This window comes from Oncorhynchus mykiss, chromosome 16 (assembly GCF_057628025.1).
Source record: "Oncorhynchus mykiss isolate SJ-2025 chromosome 16, ASM5762802v1, whole genome shotgun sequence".
Classification (NCBI taxonomy): Eukaryota; Metazoa; Chordata; class Actinopteri; order Salmoniformes; family Salmonidae; genus Oncorhynchus; species Oncorhynchus mykiss.
The window spans coordinates 22,960,004-22,969,542 of NC_143037.1; positions in this window are offsets into that span (position 1 = coordinate 22,960,004).

Below are 9,539 nucleotides of genomic sequence, written 5' to 3' on the forward strand. Positions count from 1 at the left end.
AAGAGGGTGGAGGTCAATTCCATTTCAATTCCAGTCAATTCAGGAAGTGCACTGAAATTCTGATTTGAATTCCCATTCTCTTCAGTGCTTTTTAAAGAGTAAAATTTGGTTTACTTTATTTACTGGAATTGAAATGGAATTGACCCCAACCCTGGCATTGAAGGTGTTCTGGTGGCCCAATTAAGATGTTATGTTTGTGTTTCCTCCTTCTACACAATTGTAGAAGGAGATCCCACCACAGTTGTGGCTTACGTTATTATGATATACATTTTGTGTGAAGTATCAGGTAAACCACAATCATGGAGTCTATCACGTATTCTCCATCGCCCGGTGCTCAAAGTCACCAGGCTACTCATTATTACACACACCTGTCACCATCGTTACGCGCACCAGCGCCTCATCAGACTCACCTGGACTCCATCACCTGCCTGATTACTTTCCCTATATAAGTCACTCTCTTTGGTTTTTTCTCTAGGCGTTGTTTCTATTTCAGTGTTCATGTCTGTATGCTACCTGTGTTTCGGCTATGTTTATTTATTAAATACACTCCTTGAACTTGCTTCCCGAATCCCAGCTTACACGTTAGAGAATAACGCTTCGACAAAAGGAAGCATCGGAGAGTGTTGAATTTTTGGGGGGTTAGTGTAGGCATTTTCGAGTCCGGGTGTCGCTTGCTATTGTGGGTGCCTCAGCCGGCCCGTCAGGCTGCCGCGCCTCAGCAGAAGAGGTCGGCCTGGTCCCCAGGACCCTCCCTCTGGTCGGCGTCCTGCGGCTGGAGCCGCGCGTCAGGGAGGGGGTACTGTCACGTATACTCTCTGTCTGGCGCTCAAGGTCACCAGGCTGCTCATTATTACGCACACCTGTCACCATCGTTACGTGCACTAGCACCTCATCAGACTCACCTGGACGCCATCACCTGCCTGGTTACCTTCCCTGTATATGTCACTCCCTTCGGTTCTTTCCCTAGGCGTTGTTTCTATTCCAGTGTTCATGTCTGTATGCTACCCTTGTTTCTTGTTTTTATTCCGTGTTAATTTATTAATTAAATACACTCCCTGAACTTGCTTCCCGACTCCTAGCGTACACGTTACAGGAGTCAACAATTATTCCTCACCATTAAGTGAATAATGACATTCTCCCCCTTGTTTTCTTAGTCTAATAGCTTAGAGCGGTCTCGGCTGACCAAAGGGCTCGATGCCATTGACTAAAAGAAAGAGTGAAGGATGAGACAAATGGCACCGTGACTGGGCGAAGGAAGAGATGGCAACTAAGGACAAAGACGTTGAAATGAAGGGGGCGGAAAAATAAAGTGAACAAGAGGTGAGATATCGAGAAGAGTCATTTAATTGTCGTGGCAGAATTATTTGGTTTCTTAGCGCATTACTTTATGCAGTAGCAGGTAGAGTACACTAGTCCATGTTCTGTTGGGGACTTGAGGCAGTGAGATTGAGAAATGTACGATTTGTCATTTGGATTTTTGGCACTATGTTTGACACCGGTGGCAGTGAGAGTAATTGCATGCTTGCACCGAATGCGCTAAAGCTTGTTGCATACTTCTCCATCAGTGGTTTGCCCATATATTATGACCAAATGTGGTTATTAACCCATGGAGCTCTTCATGCCTTGGAAGCAGTGAGGGAGTAGCTCTTTATGAACTGATTACTTTATTACTAACTAGGAGCATGGTGTAACAGGCAGGCAGCTGCACTCCACGTGTGCATCGGGGTACATTCCAATACTCAAACGGTACTCCAGTGCTACATCACCTGGTGGTGTGTATGTGTAATGACGTTAATACCACATTACCACATTCCACCCTTCTTAAGATGTCATTTTACACTGGGTGGTTTGAGGCCTGACAGCCGTGGTATATCTGAGCGTATACCACGGGTATACATTTTACCAGCGTAACTAGAGCAGTAAAAATAAATGTTTTGTCATACCCGTGGTATACGCTCAGATATACCACGGGTATGACAAAACATTTGTTTTTACTGCTCTAGTTACGCTGGTAAAACGTTTATAATGTCAATAAGGCACCTCAGGGGTTTGTGGTATATGGCCAATATAACATTTATTTTTACTGCTCTAGTTACGCTGGTAAAACGTTTATAATGTCAATAAAGCACCTCAGGGGTTTGTGGTTTATGGCCAATATACCACGGCTAAGGGCTGTACCCAGGCACTCCGCATTGCATCGTGCACAAGAACAGCCATTAGCCGTGGTATATTGGCCATATCCCACACCCCCTCGGGCCTTATTGCTTAAATATAACATCTTCCCGAATAAACCTTTTTTTTAGGATATACATGTACAACACAAGACATTCCCTATACTCCTCTATTGTGTTAATGAACTAATTATGAAGTAAAGTTACTTTAACGGAAACATCCTTATAAACGTATGTACTCTACGATCTAAACAAGTCAGTGTAAACAATAAACATAACATTTCACATGTTCACAATCATTTATTTTTTCACATGCTTGGGTAACTAAGTATTTAACTCTTGAGTCTCTTTTCCTGTGAGTCTTTTGTCTTTTAAAAACAGTTTGTCACAGTTCTATTTTTTTCTCTTGTTCAGAGTTCAAAGTATTTTAAGCGGCTTGGAAGCTTTGCATGCCTCTGTGAACGACGAACACTAGGGGTAGTGTTCATTCTCAACGGTGGAAAATCCACCAGCTGGTTCTGAGCCGGGTTTCAGAGTATCTGACTCTGGGTTTTTCTCATGGTCAACTTTTTCCTCTGTTGCAGTCTCTGTCTGTGGAACGTACACCACAGAAGCACTTGGATAGCTAGAGAACAGCCTGTCCTTCGCCATCACAACTGGTAACTCACTTGTTGTTCCATCCCGTCTGGCAAGAATCTGATCAACATATCTCCCAACATTACCTTGTAGGAAACAGGACCAGTCACTGAGTCTATGAATCCAGGAAGCCATTTTGGCCCATGACTGAAATTTCCGGTAAGGACAGGGTCCCCCTTTCCAAAACTTCGGCCCTTGGCATTTTTGTCACGGTTCTCTTTCTGTTTGTTTTGTTTGCGTTCAACTTTCCTTTTCAGGTCTGGATAGAATAGGTCCAGCGTGGAGCGTAGTCTATGACCTAATAACAACTCAGCAGGAGAGTCTTGACTAGATTCTAGTCTGACTAGATTCTCTATCTCCTGATCTAGTTGTGGCCACCATAAGTAACTCCTAGCCAACGCTTTCATACATGAGACCCTAGGGTGATCCTGACGTAGCTGCGGTAGGATAGCCTGACAATCACTGGTGCTCCCCACAAAACGCAACTACCCTGTACGCTCAACTTTGTTTTCCTGACATTGGTTTTCCTGACACTGGTGTGAATTGAGTCCCTTCTGTTTGTTGTGGCCATCCCCTTACCACATGTTCTCTAACTCTAGACAGTATCGTCTCTTTACCTGTCCAGGATATCACTTACTCTGCAGTGACGAGTGCCTTGTCTGTGTCCACGGACATCAGCACTCTGTCCTCTTGAGCTGTTTATAATGGGCGTGTATGGCAGTGGAAGACGGCTCAAGGCATCTGCATTCCCATGGTACTTTCCTGCCTTGAAAACGAGGCCATGCTCTTAGGCCCTTCACGTCACTGTCCACCTCTGGATTCTCGCTGACAACATCTGTGGAACTGCCTTCATTTCATTGAAAAGAGACAGTCAAGGTTTATGATCTGTACGTACGGTAAACCTCCTGACATATATGTATTTGTGGAACCTCTGAACCCCAAACATTACTGCTAACCCCTCTTTGTCTAATTGGGAATAGTTATGTTCTGCTGGGTGAAGAGTTCTCGACATCAACCCTATTGGTCTCTCAGTTCCGTCCTGCATACGGTATGACAGATCTGCCCCTACCCCGTAGGGTGACGCATCACACAAGAGTATCGAAGTGAACCAACGCAACCGATGACTGCATCAGTTTCTTTGATTCTACAAACGAAGTCCTCCCTGCTCTATCCCCGCTGCCACTTTGTCGCTTTACGCAGCAGTGTAAGAAGAGGTGCTAACACTTGACACGTTTGGCAAGAACCTGTTATAATAGTTTATCAGTCCCAGGTAAGGTTTTAACCTCAGTCCCATTTTTTAGAAGCAGGTGCGTGCTGGATTGCTTGTACCTAATCATTGAGCGGATGGACACCCATGGCGTTCACTCTGTGTCCTAGGAACACTGTCACGTTCCCCATGAAGGTACACTTCCTACGCTTGAGACGCCAGGCCCGCACTCTCCAATCTCCGTAGTGCCTCAGTCATCGTGCTCAGATGCTCCTGGTCATTCCTCCCCGTCACCAGGATGTCATCAAAGGAAATGGCAACATATGGAATCCCTTGAAGTACGCCCTCAATGGTCCTCTGAAAAATAGCAGGACTGCTGGAGACACCAAAAGGTCAACGTTTATACAGAAACAACCTCTCGTGTGTTTACTGTACAATACATCTTAGATTCCTCATCCAGAGTGACCTGTTGATATGCATGGCTCATATCTAACTTTGTGAACTTCTGTCCACCAGCCAGATTTGCAAATAGATCCTCTGTTTCTGGAACTAGATACTGCTCGGACGAGGATAGTCTGTTAACAGTCAGTTTGCAATGCCCACAGATTCTCACAAAATTGTTAGGTTTCAAAACAGGCACTATGGGAGCTGCCCATTCTGAGAATTTGACTGGTTCGATAATGTTCTCTTTCAAGAGACGGTCAATCTCTGCCTCTACCTTTGACTTCATGGCATAAGGCACATGTGTTGGTTTGTAAGACCTTGGATTGTCCTTCGTGCCGACATAGATTTTAGCTGGGGAGACGTTCAATGTTCCAGGTTCCTCTTTGAACACATTCTCATGCTTTGTCAACACCTCTTCCAGTCCACTGTTGACCCTCATCAATCTGATTTACTGTTCCCCAGTCTACTTTCATTTATTTTATCCAGCCCTGACGTAACCCAACAGCTGCCCCTATTGGGTCTAGCCTCTCACCTGTGTACGTTTTGAGATGCACAGAACAAGTCATTAAGTCTGGAACTTTTGCACTGTCCCACAACTCTGTTGATCATGGTTACACTGCACCCTGTATCCACATCAAACTCGCCACTTTTGGTATGTTATCTGACATGCTGTACATTGTAAACGTATCCTCTTCTTCCTCTTCCTCTTCTACCTCTTTGTTTTGTTCAGCTTCCCCACTGATGTGATGTGTCTCATCCATTTTTTTTTGCTCCTTTTTCTTGCTTTTGCTTCCCTCCCCCTTTTTGTCTGGACCTTTCTGCAGGGGATTTAACCCTACAGGCTCGTTTTATATGTCCTTTATTTGCCACACTTATGGCACTTTTCATCCTGAAAACAGCACTCACTTGCCATGTGATCACCTTGACATCTGCAACATACTTTCACATACTCACCTCATGCTGGTTTCTCTCTCTGACGTATGCCTAGCTTGTGCACACTTCCCTGGCCTGTCGCTTGTTTCCAAGTCACATTAGCCCTGTCCACACATTTTCCCTGGGATTTCTTTAACATCCTTGTGGGCAGTGTCCATTGCTTGAGCAAGGAACAATGCTAAATCAAAAGTATGTCCAGTCTCAGATAATAACTTCAGTTGGATCCCAGTCATTATTTAAAAAGACACATTGTACTCTTACAGACAAATAAACATGCCGTAGCCGAGGCACTTTCAAGGCGGCACATTCCATATGTCTGAAAAGGTTATTAGTTAGATGTAAAAATTGTGCGGTTAAGACTGTCAGTTTGTTACAGGCGTCTTGATTTAACTTAGATTAATTTGGACTATTTTGAGGAAGTGCATACTGGGTATGTTGCTGCTAAGGCGTCTCAAGACAGACAGTAATATTGATGCTTTTTTTTCAGTTTTTCAGCAAAGGTCTTTTAAAGGAGTATGCCAGGCACAGACGTTCCGCTTAGCATCTGCTAGGAGCAAACCGAACCTAGTATGCGTGCGCCTTTAATCTCATGCGCCATACTCAAGAAGCGTGCTAGACAAACAGGGCTGTCCGATGAGGCGATTGGAAGATGACGGAAGCTGAGGTTTTGTTTGAAACTGCTGGTGAGTCGGGTGAAGCTAATAGCACAGAAAGTGAGAACGAGTAGGTTACAGTGGCGAAGAAAAAGGGGAAACAGGAGAAGTAAAGCTGTGGTGGAACATAGGAAACTACTAGACTAGCAAGTTGCCTATCAAGGGGGTTATTTCTGGGGCGGCTCAAGAAATAAAGTCAGAGGATATTACTGAAGGCATCGATGGAGTGGTTGGTGCACGTCGACTGGCCTGTATGTTGGACGGAGAAAATTAATTAACTTCATCCATGCTACTGTTGACGGAGAGTCTCTCACCTTCTCATATAAAGTTAGGATTCATGAGATACCCTGTGAGAGCTTTTGTGCACAAGCCCCTTCAGTGTCATAAATGCAAAAGATTTGGCCATGTGTCAAGTGTGTGCAGAGGGGGAGAGTATCGTACGCCAGATGAAGTGAAATGCTGCAACTGTGGAGGTGAACATGCGCCTGAATTCCTGGAGTGCCCTGTTCGTGTGAAGGAGAATGAGGTGGCAAGGAGTGTCCAGCGTGTCTCCTATCTGGAGGTGGTGAGAAGATGGGAAGGAACGAGTGGCGATGAAGAAACAATGGTAGTACAGCCACCATGACCAGTGAAGGTTTCTCAACAACCGAGGGAGAGTGAATGTGTTAAAGGTTAAAAATGTTAAAAAGGTGCAATTTGTATTATTTATTGCAACGGTCATCAACTGTACAGCACAAGCGGAGAAGAGGTCTAAGAAAATGTGAATCATTTGTGAACGCTGCTGAATGTTTTTTTGGGGTCTTTGTGATTTCACAGCCGAGGCTGTGGAAGAAATCCTGTCAGTGAATGTTCCGCCATCACAAGCCCTTGAGCTTGCGTAGGGATGTGTATTGGAGTGGACTGTGATTGAAGAAGTGGGATGAGTTTCTCTTAGTTGACATGTTTAATTCTGTATGATGTCGTTTTCCCCCTTTCCCGTGCTGTTTTTAAAAATGTTGTTTCCTATTCAATACCCCACCCAACTGGTGGCGATAATGCATCGTTAACATTGGATGCCAACCGCCGTTAAACCCCATCGAAGAAGAAGGGCTGTCTGACGGTGTGCCTGCGCAGAATTGCATTAACTCCCCGTTGACGTCACGGAGGGAAATGTTTGGACTCTAGTGGAACAGAATTGATAGCACTGACAAAAAAAACATGTATTTCTACAGTAGAATTGAATCTCGACATGCTGTATCTGTGTTCTCACTTTCACAACAACTTGAATATGTACAGTGCCTTGCGAAAGTATTCGGCCCCCTTGAACTTTGCGACCTTTTGCCACATTTCAGGCTTCAAACATAAAGATATAAAACTGTATTTTTTTGTGAAGAATCAACAACAAGTGGGACACAATCATGAAGTGGAACGACATTTATTGGATATTTCAAACTTTTTTAACATTTCAAAGTTCAAGGGGGCCGAATACTTTCGCAAGGCACTGTATATGCAAACAGTAGCGCTAGCAACAAGCACCTCATTCACTGGGTTTCCATTATCTCCCATAACGACAAAGACAGATTCCACAGCCACAAAGTAAAAATTGCCTACAAAAATGTACTTTTTGGTCTTCATTTAAGATTAGGCATAGGCTAGCAGTGTGGTTAAGGTTAGGCTTAGTAGCCGACTGATGCTTGACTGTAGTGAAATTCTGATGTCTATTCTACACTGAACAAAAAATAAACGCAACATGCTGAGTTACAGTTTATATAGTATTAATTAGGCCATAACCTATGGATTTCATATGAGTGGGAATATAGATACAGATCTGTTGGTCACAGAAACCTTAAAAAAAGGTAGGGGCATGGATCAGAAAACCAGTCAGTATCTAGTGTGACCACCATTTGCTTCATGCAACGCAACATATCTCCTTCACATAGATTTGATCAGGCTGTTGATTGTGGCCTGTGGAATGTTGACCCACTCCTCTTCAATGGCTGTGTGTGAAGTTGCTGGATATTGGCAGGAACTGGAACATACTGTCGTACACGTAGATCCAGAGCATTCCAAACATGCTCAATGGGTGACATGTCTGGTGAGTATGCAGGCCATGGAAGAACTGGGACATTTTCAGCTTCCAGGAATTGTGTACAGATCCTTGCAACATGGGGTCGTGCATTATCATGCTGATACATAAGGTGATGGCAAGGGATGAATGGCACGACAATGGGCCTCAGGATCTTCAAAAAAAAAAATCAAATCAAATTTTATTTGTCACATACACATGGTTAGCAGATGTTAATGCGAGTGTAGCGAAATGCTTGTGCTTCTAGTTCCGACAATGCAGTAATAACAAGTAATCTAACTAACAATTCCAAAACTACTGTCTTGTACACAGTGTAAGGGGATAAAGAATATGTACATAAGGATATATGAATGAGTGATGGTACAGAGCAGCATAGGCAAGATACAGTAGATGGTATCGGGTACAGTATGTACAAATGAGATGAGTATGTAAACAAAGTGGCATAGTATAGTATAAAGTGGCTAGTGATACATGTATTACATAAGGATACTGTCGATGATATAGAGTACAGTATATACGTATGCATATGAGATGAGTAATGTAGGGTAAGTAACATTTATATAAGGTAGCATTGTTTAAAGTGGCTAGTGATATATTTACATCATTTCCCATCAATTCCCATTATTAAAGTGGCTGGAGTTGAGTCAGTGTCAGTGTGTTGGCAGCAGCCACTCAGTGTTAGTGGTGGCTGTTTAACAGTCTGATGGCCTTGAGATAGAAGCTGTTTTTCAGTCTCTCGGTCCCAGCTTTGATGCACCTGTACTGACCTCGCCTTCTGGATGATAGCGGGGTGAACAGGCAGTGGCTCGGGTGGTTGATGTCCTTGATGATCTTTATGGCCTTCCTGTGACATCGGGTGGTGTAGGTGTCCTGGAGGGCAGGTAGTCTTGTAACGGTATCTCTGTGCATTCAAATTGCCAACGATAAAATGCAGTTGTGTTCAATGTACGTAGCTTATAACTGCCCATACCATAACCCCACTGCCACACGGGGCACTATGTTTACAACATTGACATCAGAAAACTGCTCGTCCACACGATGCCATGCAGGCATCTGCAATCTGCCCGGTACAGTTGAAACTGGGATTCATCCCTGAAGAACACACATTGACACATTGACTCTGAACCAGTATCCCCTGTATATAGCGCCGCTATTATTATTTACTGCTGCTCCTTAATTATTTGTTTTTCTTATCTCTTACTTTTTTTGTTGTTGTATTTTCTTAAGAATGCATTGTTGGTTAAGGGCTTGTAAGTAAGCATTTCACTGTTTCACCTGTTGTATTCGGCGCATGTGACAAATAAAGTTTGCCACATAGATTTTTTATTTGAACGGTCGTCGAACTCGGAATTCCAAGTCGGAAAAATGAAACCTAGTTTTTTTTCGAGTTCCCGTTGTTTTGAATGCACCACTAGGGCTCCGACTTCTCT